At 32.1% G+C, this 18362-nt stretch overlaps 1 pseudogene; it reads right to left on the reverse strand.

The window, feature by feature from the left end:
• LOC141607183 (3-ketoacyl-CoA synthase 11-like) lies at window positions 1-1571 on the reverse strand (annotated as a pseudogene).
• Between the last annotated feature and the right edge of the window lie 16791 nt (window positions 1572-18362).

Raw genomic sequence — 18362 nt, forward strand, 5'->3', positions numbered from 1 at the left:
CTAATTGGGTTGTAACTTGTAAGTAGACTTGTACACAAACAAGAAGCAAATACAATCAATAACAAAACAATTATAAATAAAAATTCTCTGTATCGGCAATTCAACATTAGAAATTCAAGCACACTTTTCCCTTGGAACATCAACAGGAAATGATTGAATTTCATCCATCCATGGATTATTTTCTTGGGCAGGATTCACATTCCTTAAAGCTCTCCAGACCGCACTGTTACATTTAAAACCCGACCCAAATGCAATCTGCCATACCCGGTCGCCTCGTTTAACCCTTCCTTTAGCTTCGGTATAAGCAAGCTCATACCATATAGATGTGCTCGATGTGTTCCCAAATCGAAAGAGTGTCATCCTTGACGGTTCCATATGCCATTCAGTGAGCACCAGATTCTTTTGAACTCCGTCTAGAACCGCCTTTCCACCAGCATGAATGCAAAAATGCTCAAATGCTAGTTTAAAATCCGGAATATATGGCTTTAGTTTCTTCATCTTGAACAATTTCTTTGCAATCAAAGTGCCAAGAAAAAGCATTTTCTCTGAAATTGGCAAAACCAGGGGACCCAAGGTGGTAATATTCGCCTTGAGTGCGTCCCCTGCAACAATCATAAGTTCCTTGGACAAACAGATTCCGAGGTTCCCTTCACAATCTTCTTTTTGAGTTACGCTAGTAAAGGACTTATCATCGGCACCTGTGTGGGTCCTGACAGTATGGATTAACTCGTACTTGGACCGACGTTTGTCAGATCTCTTGTTCGATAGGAAAATAGCTGATCCTCCCATACGGAACAAACCATTTGAGACCAACATCGATTTTTCATTGCCAGTGTAAGAGCTTAAAGTGGCACACTCAACACTGACAACCAAAGCATACGTGTTTTTGTGGACTTGTAAAATATTCCGAGCTAAATCGAGTGATATAACTCCAGCACTACACCCCATTCCAGAAATATTGTAACTCATGATGTTGCTTCGTAGCTTGTAGCGGTTTACAATAATAGCTGATAATGATGGGGTCGGACTAAACACACTGCAGTTTACGACTAATACTCCGATATCCTTGGGCTTCACATTTATCTTAGCAAACAATTCATCAGTTGTGCCAAATATGATCTCCTCAGCTTCATTTCTAGCATCCGCCATACAAGGATTAAAGGGGATGCGCATGACTCCTTCAGGAAGGTAAGTCTCTTCTCCAACACCCGATTTTTCAAGAACCTTCCTTAGGAATTCCAAGCTTTCTTCTGTAAATGTACCAGCTGCATTGCAGCCGTACATAAATCTTTGTTTCGAGACTTTGCAGGTGTTGTCGGGTTTGTAACATGAAAAGTTTAGCAAATAAATAGGGCGATCTTTAGTTTGGAAATAGATGGTTGCTACAAGAACAAGGATGATCAAATTGGTGATCACCCATATGGGGTCGAATTGAACATTTTTGCAATCGTCAAAGAGATCTTTAAATGAGAAATCGGAGACTTTGGTGGAAATGAAAATAGTGAGAAGAAGAAACAAGAGGAAGAAATGCATATTAGATTTTATTTTCGACACCATGGCGCTTGTTCTTCAAAACGTAACGAGTCCTGTTCCACACACACAGTCAAATTCGTTAGTCGTTGGACGACCACGCTATATGCATATTATGTTGTGGGGTGATAATCGAACCTCTAACTTCATGGTTGGGGTAACAGAGCTCTTACCACCTGAGTAACTCTTGTTCTCAACGACTATTTATTAGTAGTAACATAATGTTTTGACTAGCAAGATTCAGTTAGCAGAATTGTTGGTAATCAACGTTCTCAAATAAATAAATAGAATGTTTTGTAAAAAAAATAAGCCAACTCAAAGAATATGCGCACATGTAAGTGTTCCACATGAAGAAAGAGAGAGAGTATTATTTTACAATATAATTTAATGAGCTATCCATTCATTGCCAATTGATTTTGGGATGAAATCTTATTAAACTTATAAAGTTGACATTTTCTCCTCCTCGATGCAAGAATGATGCTAAATATCAATGTTCGATATTTAATACCGACTGATTTTTCTGTATTTCATTTATATTGTCCTACTTTTTTTTGGGTGACTTTCTACTTTCTATTTCTGATGGATAAAAAAAGGTTAATAAAATTGCAAGAATGAAGTGATTTAGGTAGTGTTTGGTAGTCCTTTCAATTCATGGGATTTTAAATTGAGATTTTTGAGTCTTGTTTAATGATCTTAAATAATGTAAAATGGGGAAGTTTTCAACTCGTACATAACGTAGGAGTTTGATTACCCACTCCCTCCTGGGTAATTGAAAACTCCTCCATCCATTTTCCTCCAAATTTATTCATCTACCCTCACAAATTGGGTGTTAGTAATATTAGGGAGAGTATAATGGTAAGTAGAAATTAAAATTAGGTGTTTCAACCAAACAATTTATGAGAGTTCAATTAATGGGAAAAACAAACTCCCAAGGCAACCAATTATCAATTTATGTAAATTGTATATGGGAGTTGGATTCTAGTAGAGTTGCAAATTAACACAAAAATTTAACACCTATATGAACCAAATGAGGCCTAAATAGTTTAAAATACCGGCAAAATTTAGAAATGACACGTGATTGTTAGATAAATTTTGAGGGAAGATAGGACAGTAATTTGAGGACGTAGGGAGTAGTTATTATACCCAATTTCTGCCCCATTATATACATTTTGTCATTATCTTTTCATTCACTAACATTCTCCCAAAAATAATAAATTAGATTTCAAATTTACAAATTTTCAATATACTATATCCCGGTTATTTGTTTGTCTTTGATTTGGCATAAAGCCAAAGAATGGAGGAAGGAGTCATTTATTATTAGATGACAAGTGGACCAAATTGAGTATGGAAGATTCAATTGCCCGTTAAAATCATTCCTAAAATAGAAAGACAAATAACTGACTAAGACACCCAAAATAAAATAGACAAGCAAATTCCCATAACTAAAAGATTAAGTCATCTATCCTTTCAACCCATAATTTAGAAAGGGTTATGCTCTTTGTTATCCCCTATAACTAAAAGATTAAGTCGTCTATCAATTTTCCCACTCAATGCAATAAAATTCTAGACCGGGTCAGGATCCGGTGAGAACCACTAACATAATAAGAACCGTGAGAACTCTCACTAAATCTCCACCAGATCTTGTTTCCAAAGTTTAGAAGAATCATTTATTTACCATTAGTTTAGCTTATTGAAGCACAATATTTGGTGTAACTAAACAAAATATATTGATAATAGTAAAAGAAAAAAATTATACTTAATGTACAAAAATTCAATGGTACAATAAAACATGCTCTAAATGTATGAAAACGAATATTAGATGCATGAAAATTGTTACATACATTAAAATAAATACTAGGGGCATGAAAATTAATAAAATGTATTTTGCCTCAATTTTCGTCAATAGCTTATAATTTTTCGACCAAGAAATATGTTATCTAGTTATAAAATTCTACATCGAATCCAAATATGTCGTTATTTTTAAAAATTAAATTTTACAAGGTGGAGTTCTCAAGATTTTCATTATGTTAGGAGTTCTCCCAGAATCCCAAGTGAATTCTAGCTAGACTATAATATCATATTCTAACAGTAGTTATGCAAGGAAATTAAGAAAGTCGGGGATGAGAATAGTACCTTGAATGGCTTGAAAGAAGAGGTGGAAGAAACTTGTTGACCAGACTAGAATTGATGTTTAAACTCAAACTTGAAATGTTCATATGATAGTATGGGTTGCTTAAATAGGATGGTGATGGTGATGGTGATGATGAGGAACTTTAAACAAGGCAGAGTAGTGGGAAGTACGATTGTTAAGGATATTGAAATCGACATATAAAATCTCTTTATGATTGTAGCTATTTATCTATTTAAGTATTCATAAATAATGTGTAAGGAGTAAGGCCGCTTAATATGAGAGCGGATTCTCTATCCCACTTTGTGTCTCATTATATTTTTGTGTGACATATCCCTCAAGAATAAGAAAACTCAATGTTTTCCCGCCTAAATGCATTCTCCTATAAGTGAGCCTATTTTTTGTCATCTTAATTCACTACAATTCAATACATTAGTGGGCCAACGAAGAAATTCAACGTGTAAGTATAATTTTTTCTGTAAAATAAGAAACACGGTGGGCCCCAAACATTGATATTTTATATTAATACTACCTTATTTAATAATAACTAGTTTTAAACTCGTGCAAAATTGCACAAGTATGTATTAGATCGATATGACTATTTCTTTGATGAATATTTAAATTTGCATTTCTATTATAATAATTGGGCAATAGATGACATTCCGTGATGTACATGATTAGTGTGTAATATATAATGTTAACATTAACAATCTGAATTAACAAATATTAACATGAACAATTAGCAATTAACAATTCAATCCCGTAAATAAATGTAATTCTTTCTCGTAATTATGTAATTTTATTATTATTATTATTATTATTATTTTAAATTATGTAATTCATTTATTTGTAATTAGTTTCATTTATTCTGATTTGTAATTCATTCCGCTTTTATGTCATTAATTTCATTTATTCAGAATAAATAAAATTATTTCATAGTATTATTTCATAATATTTGTTCTAAGACGGAATTTGTCGCATGTTTGTATAGCCGGAATTCTGAAGAAATAATACATTGCACACTAACGGGTCCCACCATAACATGAGTTTCCAAAAAAAAAAGATGAATTAATGACGTGGCACGCCGTGGATTGAGTATTATCTTCTGAATTAATAAAGATAAGATAGAATTTCCATAACTATAGGCGCAATCTTTGCCACAAATAAAATATTTAGTATCAGAAAAGTCCTGGCTCCAAACATTACAGTGTTTGTATAAAGTATAATATAGATTATAGAGTATAAATAAAGAGTATAATTAATACAAATAAAATCTCCAAATCAATACTATATATTAAATCCAGAAACCAATGGACTTCAATGTAATTAAAAAAAGTTATACAAATTAATTATACAAATTAATTATACTATATAGTTTTAAATCAATAGCACCGTGTGATGGACCCGATTAAGGAATCTCAATGCAAATATTATATAGTTTGAGTTAAAATTAAATTATATAGAAGCTTGGTAATTTTCCTAAACATTTGTAAGAGACTAAAATATGGTCAATTTCCTTAAAATAAAATAATTAATTAAGATGGTCAATTTCCTTAAAATAAAATAATTAATTAATATGGTCAATTTCAAGGAGACTAAAAGAAAGAAGATGCTTGGTAATTTTCCTAAATATTTATAGAATGCTAGAAGATGGTCAATTTCCTTAAAATAAAATAATTAATTAGTATAAATATGCACACTTGTGGTATTAATTATTATCATCATAAAATTATATATTAAATTTAAAATCTATGCAATATTATTAAACTTTATAGTTTATTAGATGTATAGATATGTTAATTATTTAACATACAAAAATATAATATAAGTAGGTTATAAATAATTCAAGTTAGATTCCATAATACTATAATATTGCATAATTTTTTCGATTTGATTTAATGCATATATGTAATATATTTATAAATATATAATCCTCTTAAAATTGCATGCATAAGTAGTAAAAGAATTGTAGTAACATTGGATATAGTTATATGATAATAATCACTCATTTGAATAGTAAAAGTAACAATATTATTAGCGAGATTAGTGAAAGTGGTAGAAACTACAACAGGTGTAGTGAAATAATCAATATTAATGCGACAATAGTGAAAGTAACAATAATTATGGCGGGATCGCGGAATAGTAAAATTATCAATATTAACGCGGCAGTAGTGACAGTAACAATAACTACGGCGGGAGTAGTAAAAATATTCATAAAAAGATCTAGGATGCGAAATCCATTAACTTGAAACTTTTCATGAAAAAACCAAATCACTTCAGCTAAATGGATAAAATTTAATCCAAAATATAAGAACAGCGGTAAACATTTACACTTGAAGTTGTACAAATGTGCTATCATATTTATGAGTCCGAGAAACATAGAATACTTTACATCAAAATTTTAAACTTCCAGTATGCCTCAAAATAAAAAGGTTCTCTAAACATCAAATAAGTTTAGTGCAAGGTTACCAGATACGTAATACGCTCGATACGAATTCGTAATACGAATTCGCGATTTGCTCTATTTAGCGTATACAATACGTTGAGTGTATTATAAATAACAAAATTCGCTAATACGGATCGATTCGCTTCCCCACTAAACTAAAAGAATAAGACTTGCTCACAATTTTCCCGCTCAATTGATTGACAAATATGATGGGCCCACATTATAGTTTTGACTTTTAATTTATTGACTAAAGATTTCATCCACCGAATAAAATAGTACAATCAGAATAAAATATTACAATCAAATTCCAACTAAAAATAGGCTTAACACAACCATAATTCACGATTAATATACCCGTAATATACTAATTTGTTCTTTTTTAAGTTAGTGGTTGGAGTTGATAAGGTTTCAATTTTATTTGTTTTTTTTTTCTAAAGTAAATTGTCCTCTTTTTTTTTTTTTTTTTTTTTTTTTTTTTTAAGTTAACTAATCCTTATTAATATGGGTGTTCTTAATAAAGAATAAGGAGTAAGAATCAATAATTATAATTTTTCCTATTAAAAATAAAAGAAAAAAGAATATATGGGTAGTATTTTTAATTGTTTGTAGATCGTCCTTCTAGATGTGTCGTATACTGTTTATATATATTTCCGGGTTATAAGGTCAATATGCGCTTTATAACAACATAGTATTGATCCTATATTAGATTATGTTATTTTATCATAGTCAGCTATCATTATTTTTAATAATAAAAATGGGTTCACACAAAAATAACTTAATCTAAAAGTCCTTTGAATAATAAACTTTTTTTTTATAATATTATTAACATTATAATCAATACATTACAACATACTATTATAACTACAACTCATTTATGTAAAAATCAAAGCTCCATTAATTTAACCGTCACAAATGTCGTGCTTTAGCACGTGATCTCAACTAGTCATTAGTTTAATAGATATTGTTATCTATTTTCTTATGTGTATCTCAACTCGCTTAATACAATTATTTATTAATAGGTTTTTCTTGTGATTTAGATTTATTTACACGATTTTTGTGTAAACCCATTTTATACGAAACTAGTTAGTTGCTATTCATTTTCCCCATTAAGCGAAAGCAAATTTAGGATTAGAGATATCCGAAGAATTTAATGATGTAATAATTTATGGACGGATAAGCAGGTTAGAGGGTTAATTTGAGAACATTTAATCCTTAAGAGCATCAGCAATAGAGAGGCTCATATAATCCTCTTATTTTATCTTTCACCCTCTCATTCTTTGACACATCAATTTTTCGATTACCCACTTTCATTTCCACTACATTCATCCTCCTCTATATATTTTTTCACACAATAGAGATGATCCTCTTATGCTTACTCTCCTACTTTAATTATTCTATCAACTTTTATAAAATAAAAAAGTAAATGAATTATTATCTATATGGCAAATAGTGTGTGATTAGTGGACACAAGGGCCAAGGTGTGCTTTCCTCTAAAACTAGAGGAAGTGACTACCTTCCTCTTGTTAAGAGGATATTTAACATATGTCTCACAATAGAGAGGATGTCCTCTTAAAGGAGAGAGAGTGCTAAGAGGACACTCCATCCTCTCTATTGTGGATGCTCTAATAGGCCTGATCATATGAACTTTTGAAAAAGTGTGATTCAAACTCGATTATAGTACTGACTAGGTAGTATTCCGCGCTTTGCGCGACCTGTTTTAATATTTTATAATTATAATTGAAGAAAAATTATATAATTCATATATGACCTTCAATATTTTCTCTTATAAATAATATTTTCTCAAATTTAATATTTTTAGATTTAACTTCAATGTTTTAAAATAAAATGTATAAGAGTTTTAACTAAAACTAATAATTGATAATTAATTATGCATGATCAACGTTTTATAAATAAATTTGTGACTGGTGAAATATCATATTAATCAAAACAAAATTTATTCGAATAATACAACAATCAACAATAAGTTCTCAAATTATATCATTTCACGATACTTTATGTCTCAAATCAATTAATATTTATTCAAAATGATGTGAACATAATTTTATGTAGTTGTTAGTTTTTTATGTATAACATGTGACATTTATCTATCAAACATATAGAGTTCAAACTCAATTTATTCAAATATTTTGATTGTGTCTTGCATAACATATCTATGAGAAATTTGCACCTTTTATTTTTTTTAACCAATTATATATAATGATGTTTAAAAGTTTATTACCTGTAAATATTTCTCAAACATTATTTTTTGATGTTTAACTTCAAAGTATTTAAAAGATAACATATAAAATATTTAACTAAAAGTAATACGGAGTATTTGGTTAGTCTTAATCAATATTTTGTATCTGACCTATACATATTTAATTAAAGATATAAAAAAATGTAACGTTTTTTCTACTTTTTCATGTTATTTATAATACTATATTACTTAATAATCATTACTTTTTTTTTTTTTATTATTCAAATGCACTCGCGATCACTATGTACATACACACTCGTACACATACTCGTTATCACACTATTGAAATCTATCGAAATCTCATATGTATTCAATTTGTCCAATATAATTTTTTTCATTCTCAGACTATAAAAACTTATCTCTTAGTAGTTTTTTTAAAGTTGTGTTTTTAATATATATACAATGACTCTTCCAAATATATTTTCTTAATGGATTTAATAGTCTAAGTTTTATAACTTTCTCAAAATATTTTTTTACGTAAATGTAAAACATTGTGAGACACCAACTTTAATCATCTCTACATATCAAAATAAATATTTCAATAAATATAATGAAAATTATACTCAGTTGAAAGCATTTTTCACAATGAACGTAATTATGTACATTTTAAATTTTTTATCAAAATAACTTTTTAGTAAATTTAGAATCAAATCAACGTAATTATTTAATATAATTTTATAATAAAATTTATTTAACTATAATTAATACTTTGTTGAGATTTATACAACATTTATTATGTTTATATTTAATTTCAGCTGTAATTAATATGTGTATCAGCGTTGATTTCTCTATTTAAGAAAACGTACAAATTTATAAGCTTTCAAATTTCCATGGTTTACAATTGTTTTTTACTTTGCTTATTACTTTATTGCCAAATACCCAAATTTAATTTTTTTTTTATAACAAACACTCGTTATGATTAACATAATATTGATTTTATAAATTTACATTCACCATTTCTTTTTTCTTTTTAATTTTGTGTAAAAGTAGGAAGAGTTTTCATATGATATGGAAGAAGTGATCATTATTTTCTTCATCATATTTTTTTTCGTTCTCTTTACCAAAGTTATACTCCGTATGATTAAGCGCCAACGAACTTATGGAGTATATGAAAATTTGTGCATACCCCGTATTATTATCTTATCTTTATTAATTCAGAAGAGAATGCTGAATGGAAAATGCGCCACGTCATTTGTACAACTTGTTTTTTTTTTTGGAAATTTAGTTTATGGTGGGTCCCGTTTGTTTACAAAGAATTTATTTCTTCCAATCGTCTGCCAACACAAACTTACGATAATTTCCGTCTTCGAAAATATTTTATGAAATAATTACATACAATCAGCATAAATGAAATCAATTGTATATAATCAGAATGAATTACAAATCGGAGTAAATTAAATTAATTTCATATAATCGGACTGAATTATATAATTAATAATAAAATTACATAATAACGTGAATAATTAATAATAAAATTACATAATTACGTGAATAAATTACATTTAATTACGGGATTGAATCTTATCTTTATAAATTGAAAATAAAAAACATACCAACCTATTTAAAATATCGAATCATACAGATAATTACGTAAATTACATATAACTACGAAAATTATTTACACACGGAATTACATATAATTTGAAGATTTACATAAATTTATAAAATTAATTATTTTAAATAATGTGAATAAATTACATAATTTCTTAAACTAAATTAATAAAAAAAGTAATCCTCTCAGGTCTGGCGAGAACACCTTTCATCACGAGGATTTATTTACTCGGAGCAAAAATTACGGCAACTTTAAGATCCAATGAAGTGGAAAAATAAAAATATTAAAAAGAGGAAAAATAACCCAAAATATTTGCTTGGAAATAAAAAATATTAAAAAGGGAAAATAACACAAAATAACGAAGATTACAATTAATTTCGCATAACAAAAATAAAAAATTTTAACAGGAGAAAATAACACAAAATATTTGCTTGAAAAAAAATTAAGGGACACATCTATTACGGAAAAAGAATTAAACAAAATTTTTTAAAAAAATTTAAAGAATTATACAAGAAATTAGAAGGCTCATTTCATAGAAAAACGGTGTCCGAAAATAATTTTTGGTGCATGATCATACATACATAAATAATCTTCACTTCATGCATGAAGATCGAATGAACAAGCTTGTGAAGGATGAGAGACGGAGGTAATTGGGTAGTGAGAGCCGAGAGGGGAGTGAATGAGGGGAAATGATGTTGAGTTTGAAAGAGATAGGGGCGGCGGATGAAATGAGGGTGTCATAGCCCATAGGGTTGGATTTCAATAGATAAAATATATGTGGCAGGTATAGGGTTAGGTATAGGGTTTGATCTTACTGGTACTGAATAGTATATAATATGGGCTATTTTCTTCGTAAGAGTACAATGTGTGCAAGTAGTAGTAGTATTATGGGCCAGAGGCATTGATTATTTTTGAAAAATAATAACATGGTCAGCCAACTCTATTATAAGACTGACAACGAGTTCAAAGTGATAATAGCCCAAGCTTTACACTTTGATTTTATTTGTATACGGATTATTAATTTTAATTTAACAATTCGAAATTTTATGATAAATACGACATCTTTGAATTTGTTAGTTAAAAAGAAGAAATATTTAATTATCAAAACAAAATACGAAGTATAATTTATCGATCCATGTAGTTCATTGTATGTGGGCTTACTAGCACACACTAATTTCACCAATCAATCATATAAGCTTTGACATTCTGATGTTACACTAAGCTTTAAAATATATTTCGTCCCATGTTCGAATTACGTATAGCCTTACGTTGTGCAATCTCTATGGGGTTATTAGTGCTAAGGAGTAAGGACATATTTGTTTTACTAATCTATTATGTATTTTGAAAATACAAACTGCAATTATCAAAGTAAAAAGTTACTATTTATACACAAATAAGAAATATTGTTCGTAAAAAAAAAACCAACTTACATATATTTTGGCAAACTTGGAAAATCTTACACAGTAATCGTTATGAAAATATTAAAGGGAATCAATAAGAAATGGTGTTATAGTTTAAGAAGAGACTCATTTCTCAATATAAAGCACGTACATCACCATTATAAACAAAAGAATTAGTAAACCAAATTGTTTTAAATAGGCACGGTTTAAAAGTTCTATTCATCATTTTTAACTAATTAATAATATGTACGAAACGAAAAATGGGTCAATATTTCCATTTTAAACATGTAAATGGGTAAATTTTCATTTTAAATGTCACGGGTTTGACTAAATGAAAAAAATGAGTTTAACAATTTGTAAAGGTATGGAACTATAAAAGTTCTATTTTTCATTTTGTGTTGATTTCCATCCGAATAATTTGATTTCATCTTATATGAGCTGGTGTCTTTTTTTAAGTTGCTTGAGTAACAAGACAAAGTAGAGACTCAAATTTAGTTAACAAGAGGGAATATCGTTCTACAACAATTACTCAGCAAATTAACTCTAATACATCTTTACGCTAATTGAAAATGAAATTTATAGATCTAAAATCTTAAATAGCATGTTATAACTCAACTTTCAAGACCAGTGTTTAGTCATGCCCAGCTTTATGAGGCACTTTCCAGGGTCACAAGAAAAGAAGGCTTGAAAATTCTAATTTGTGATTCAGATATGCGTACTTCTACTACGACAACTAATTTAGTCTATCATGAAATTTTTTAATTTTTAGAATAATTTGCATATTTTAAAGTAGATTATTAAATAATATTTCTTTATTCGGGGTGTAAAGTTTTTTATGTATGCAAATTTTATTTATAATAGTATATTACGTTATTTCCTCTTAAACCATTGCATTTGAACACGTATTTGAAACAAGTATAAACATTAATTATGTAGATCGCTGATTTAGACCAACTAGATAATTACAATAGAAATGCAAAAAAAAAAAAAAAAAAAAATCATCCAAAAACATTAATACCGGCCCAAATACATACCCGTTCAATTTTGCATGAGTTTAAAACTAGTTATTATTATTATTATTATTATTATTATTATTATTATTGATTTGAATCATTCCGCCACAGAATAAATATGAAAGAAAATGAGTTTCTACGTGCTGAACGAGTCTGCCAGTTGACAATAAACGTGAGAGAGTGAATGTAATAATACGCGCCCCACGTAAGATGCAATCAAATACCGTTATCACAATATCAATCAATACTTAAAAATAAAAATACCACCTAATCTATCTACAACCAAGTAATGATAAACTGACTAGTTTTATACCCGTGCATCAGTTTTATACCTGTGCATAAAATGCACGGGTCATAATAGCAGACACTATCATTAGATACATGAACATATAATTGAGGGTGATTAAATGTTCAATACTGTGACAATATAAATAGTCCATATTTGGAGATTCGAATATTTGATAAATATTAGATAATATACAACCGTATTTTATTAGAATTATTATGACATAAGTAATTAAAATAGGAATAAGAGATAAGAATAAGAATTGTGTTGAGCAGAGAGTGTAATTAAATAAAATAAGAAAACATGGGGGACCCACATGTAAAAACTCAACAGGCAATCAGAAGCCAAGAAAAACTTAGCTTTTATATTATGTAGATTAGTGGAACACGCATAAAAAATGTCCGAGTTCCACAATTTTGCTTCCAAAACTAAAAAATAATTTGTTTTTTTCTTTCTATTTTGTTGTTGTTCTTTATAGAGGTGGCAATCGTTAATCCAACCCGAAAACATAACACGAATACGACACGAAGTTGGTGGCCTGGGTTAGGGATAACACATTGCAACTATTAGTCAACCGATATATTCTGTAAATATTTCGAGTATCGTAGATATTATACATATCCTTGTATTTTAGTATATCGTAGATATGTTCACATTGTAACCGTAGCTATGTACTCGTGTATATATATCCATCTCAATACAATGAAACCCTCAGGGATTCAAACACTTTCATGGTATCGATGTATTAGGTTTTTTACGAAAAACACTTTACTCTTCGCGATCTCTCCGTCCTTGTCTTCCCTCTCGTGCTACGGCCATGACAAAAGACGGCGAAACCGCATCCAATTCCGGTGCTACCGGTGGCAAGCCCACTTTGCACCCAGTTTACTCCGTCAACAACATTCTCAATAAGGTTCGTATGCTTGAAGGTGTCAAAATAACGTATTCCGCGTGGGTCAAGCTCTTCACTCTCCACGCCAAGGGATACAAGGTGTCCCATCATATCGATGGTACCCATCCTCCTGCCAAAGCCGATCCCACCTATGACGAATGGTGCGAGATTGATGCTCATTTTATCTAATGGATATACAGTTCCATATCGGAGGACCTCTTTATCCGGGTTCTTGAAACGAATTCCACCGCCTACGAGGCCTGGACTCGTCTCAAAAACCATTTCCATAATAATAAGGGGGTTCGTGCTGCGGCTTTGGAACATGAATTTACCAACTTATCTCTCGCCAAGTGCTCGCCGCTTGACGATTACTGTCAAAAATTGAAGGACATCGGCACACAACTCACTGACGTTGGCAGTGCCATTAATGATCAACGCTTGGTTTTGCAACTCGTTCGCGGCTAACCAAAGGAATATGATACGGTTGGTGCCTATATCAATCAAACCCTTCCCATCTTCGAAACACTCCGGAGCATGCTTCAATTGGAGAAGCATCAACAGTCGGCACGACCGGACACCACCACTGCTACTGCACTGGCCGCGCCTGCTGTCTCATCTCATCCTTCCTCCGGCTGGGGTGACGGGTCCTGTAACACCCCCATACTCCAAGTGCCTTACCAGGACCACTTAAGGCATGGAAGTGCTACCATCTCGGTTGCCCGAGGCAATGATAATAAAATGAGAATAACGAAACAGAGTTTAAATAGTAATAAAGTTTAAAGTGATTACAATCCAAAACCAAACTGATAAAAAGTGCAATACATGTTCTCAAAATCCAAAAGTCTCAAACTACTAAAGTACGACATCGGAAGACTCTAATCAGCTCGTGGTGACACATCCCAGCTAGCCCAAATGCCTCTTATCAAACCTGCTCAACAACTGCTCACCATCCCCGAATGGATCACCACAGTTTTACAAAACATTTAAACGGGGCCAGTACTAATCACACAAACAATTACAATAAGATACTTAACAAGCAGTTCAAACATCACATCAAACCCCAAGCTCCTTAATCAATCTCCATATCACTGACTACACACTAAAGTGTGTAGCCCTGCCATAGTACCCATCGCAACAGGTACTCCACACCGCCAGTGGGGGACCGCAGCCGTTCCCACCTAAGCCCCGCTCATCTCCATCGAGCGATAAACCCAAGTCCATTAATGTGCACATCCCTCCTGTGGCGGGTTCCACAGGAAGCGAATCAAGGGCGTGAAGCCACTCCCGCTGATACCGTCGTAGAGTATCAAAAATAAAATTTATAATCCAAACTACTACTATAGATAGTGGCAGTCAGGGTCGAACCACAAGGAGGCAAGCAATTTAAAGTTGTCTAATTTAAGTCTAAAGTAACAGTTCTGGGGGGGTTTGATTTGAATGATTCTATAACTAAAGGCAATAAAATCAAAACTAAACTAAAGCAAATAAATGAGCAATTAAAGAAAATAGATGAAATCAAATATTAAAAGGATGCTAAGATGGTCGGTTCACTGTAGTTTCGACGGCAGTATCCTAGGTAAATCTGAAATAATCACGTAAGACGGGAAAATAAGAAGTCCTCTCGGTCCGTTCTTAACAGGTAGCATCTTTCGATCTTACTACGGGTCCCTAAGTATCACTAGTACTGACTCTCGCCCTGAAGAGTGATTCTTAAAAGCCTAAATTTTACCTATCTTTCGATCTCAGTATAATTTAGTCGTTTCAATTGGTAGTCTAGTTCCCTCCCCTATCTTTCGATCTAATGGGTCGGTCAATTACTAAGTATTCAACTAGTCGCGTGCACTTGATTTATCGAATTAAGCAAATTAATCAATTAAAACGGAGCTGATCTTACGTGAAGCGGTCAATCGACCAACGGGCTCAGTCGATCGACCAAGACCCGAATCAGGTCTACGAAATCTACGCCGCCTACACTACAGGTCCCCTACATCTTAGCACGAAGGGTTTAGCTACTCATGATAGAATTTATAACAACAACGAAATTAAAAATTAACGGAATTGGATGCATGATTAAATAAACTAAGCAAATAAGATACATAAACGAAATAAGGCTTTGGGAAACTACTCTATGCAATCCTAATCTATGAATGAAAAAAAGCAAACTGAAATCAAGGAATCAGAATTACCGAATGAAAGCAGGAAGAAGAACCCAAAAGCACGAACTTTATTGACGAAAATAAAGCTAATTGTATTGAATGTTTATTAACTAAATTCTAATCTATGATATCTGATGCTAAAAACTCGATATTGAATCCTCCTCCTTTTTCTCTCTCCGTCTGAAACATAGGTTCACGTTATATATGAGTATAGCGTGGCTCTTATTCCTAAAAACCTAATTACAATTGGGCTTCTAACTCTCGTCTTTAATTTGCGTCAGAGTCGCTGTGTGGTCGATCGACCACTAGGACCAGTCGATCGACCAAGCTTCGCTGTACAGTAGCTTCTGATTTGATTTAGGAATCGTGCTCTGGTCGATCGACTAAGGGCATCGATCGATCGATCGCTTCAACAGGTACTTTGCTCCAAAAGCCTCGTAAATTTGTCTTTCAGGCCTCGATACGCGCACCAAGTTCACTTCCCGAGTCTTTACTTCACGTCAGGTCCTATGCCTAGTACTCGGGGACGGATTCGGCTCATTTTCTGCTGCATTCTTCCCATTTCTGCAATATTACACAAAAACACGAAAGTAGACGGAAATAGGGAAAATAGTAGCATAAACTACATAATTGAGCTCTGAAATGCGTGTAAAATGGGGTGTAAAACATCATATTTAGGACACGCATCAAACTTCTCCAAACCAAACCCTTGCTTGTCCCCAAGCAAGAGCTAGACTCGATTTTCAAAGCCTAATGGAACGCGTTCATTCTCAGAGCTAAATGCAAACTGCAAAGCCTAAACCAGTTTAATGCTAAAAATCAACAATCAATTAGTAATATGAATCATGCAAACGAGTTATGTAGTCGTTAAAAATTGCTGAACTTTAAACTATAGAGACTTATCATATTGGACTCTCACGGGTCGCTCAAATCACTCAATAAATACATGTGAATATATGTAAAGATAGAAAGAAGTAATATTTGTAAAGACTCTCACCTAACTACGACCTATAAAAACATGCCTGCAGTCTAATATGAAAATAATCTCTACAACCGTACATATGCATTCCAACCATTAAAGACCATTGACACATGCCGAGGATACAATTTGGATATGTGAGGCTATGGGTAAGAAGGGGCTAAGACGAATTTGGTAAAAACAGAGTTATAAGCCAAGCTAGTAACTAAGGGAACCAAATTAATAAATCATTCCAACTTCTTGCTCAAGATTAAACGATAAAGCGGTGCTAATAGTAAGCACAAATCTCACATTCTCCATACAAACTTAATTCCCCAAATGATATTAATCGCAACATGGGAATATAAAATCACCAACTAATGAAGATTCAATCATGTGATTTTTTTTTTTTCTCTTTTCTCATCTTTCTTTCAACTTTTCCTTTCTCATCTTTCCAATATCATCTCAATAAGAGCATATGCAACCAAAAATGAAGTAACAATCCCAAAAACTAAAACTACTAGCTTGACAAGGGCAGGCTAAATATAGGATGTAGTTAATAGGACAAAAAGGCTATTTCTGGCAGTGTGAGGCTTATGGGAAAAATGAATAAAGGGGTGGCCTCTTCCACATGTGTCAACATACCACAAACCGAATGCATACAGGTATTAAGCAGATTAAGTTCATATTTATGCATATTGATATAACATGTCTCATAAGGAGTACTACTCACATTCCTAAATAAACCGATCATGAATGTCACCAGTTATAAGGCTCTAAAACTCAGAATATAATGTAGTTTGCCAAAAATCTAAGTCAAGTCTCAAGATTCAGCGAATAAATTAACAAAAACTCGTAGATATGCAATAAGACTCTACTAATAACATGTTAATGAGCACGACTTAGGCGTAAACAGATGAAAATGCAATGTCATCATTGAACTACTACCGTTCCGACTCGACCTACATGCAAAAATAAACGTGCCATTTTTTTGAATTTTTGAAAATTTTCAATTTTTTGGATTTTCTGTATATAAGAGGAAAATAAACAACAATGCAAGACAAAAATGTAAACGTGAATGCAAAGCAGAATGAATGCAACGCAAAACCCTTCCCCAAACCAAATCACACAATGCCCTCATTGTGCGAAATCGTATGAGAAAATAATCAAAGGAAATGGGAATTTGCGATAATATTAACTAAAAAGACATGAAGGAGACATGGGGAACTCACAAGACTTTAAGCGCAGCGAAAGAAAACCTCCCCAAACCAGCGTGAGCTAGGAGGTTTCAGTAGCCAGCAGTGCTACCATAAGGTACCTGAAAACACAAAAGTACCGCGCATAATTCCGAGAAAACAACTAAGGAACGAGAAATATGTGCAAAAGAATAAGAATAGAAGAAAAGGGAATCAGCACAGGAGGTGGTCGATCGACCAAAGGTATCAGTCGATCGATCAGAGCACTTGGGAACAGTGCCTCTGGAGTCCTCCGCATCAGTCGATCGACCAGGGGGTCCAGTCGATCGACTGGCATACCTGACGATTCTGCCTCTTTTCTTCGAATTAACTCAATGAATTGAGTTTATATGGTCTAAATACCTGCAAACATGCACATAATAAAGCGCTGCAAAATTGCGCTACCCAAATGAAAAGTCTATAGTCTAAAAAAAAATCCTAAGCAAACCAATTAAAGCGAAGTTTTGCGCACATCAAAACAATATATAGTCTAACAAAAAATAGTAAAT

The sequence above is a fragment of the Silene latifolia genome, chromosome 10 (assembly GCF_048544455.1).
Source record: "Silene latifolia isolate original U9 population chromosome 10, ASM4854445v1, whole genome shotgun sequence".
In the NCBI taxonomy this organism is placed as follows: domain Eukaryota; kingdom Viridiplantae; phylum Streptophyta; class Magnoliopsida; order Caryophyllales; family Caryophyllaceae; genus Silene; species Silene latifolia.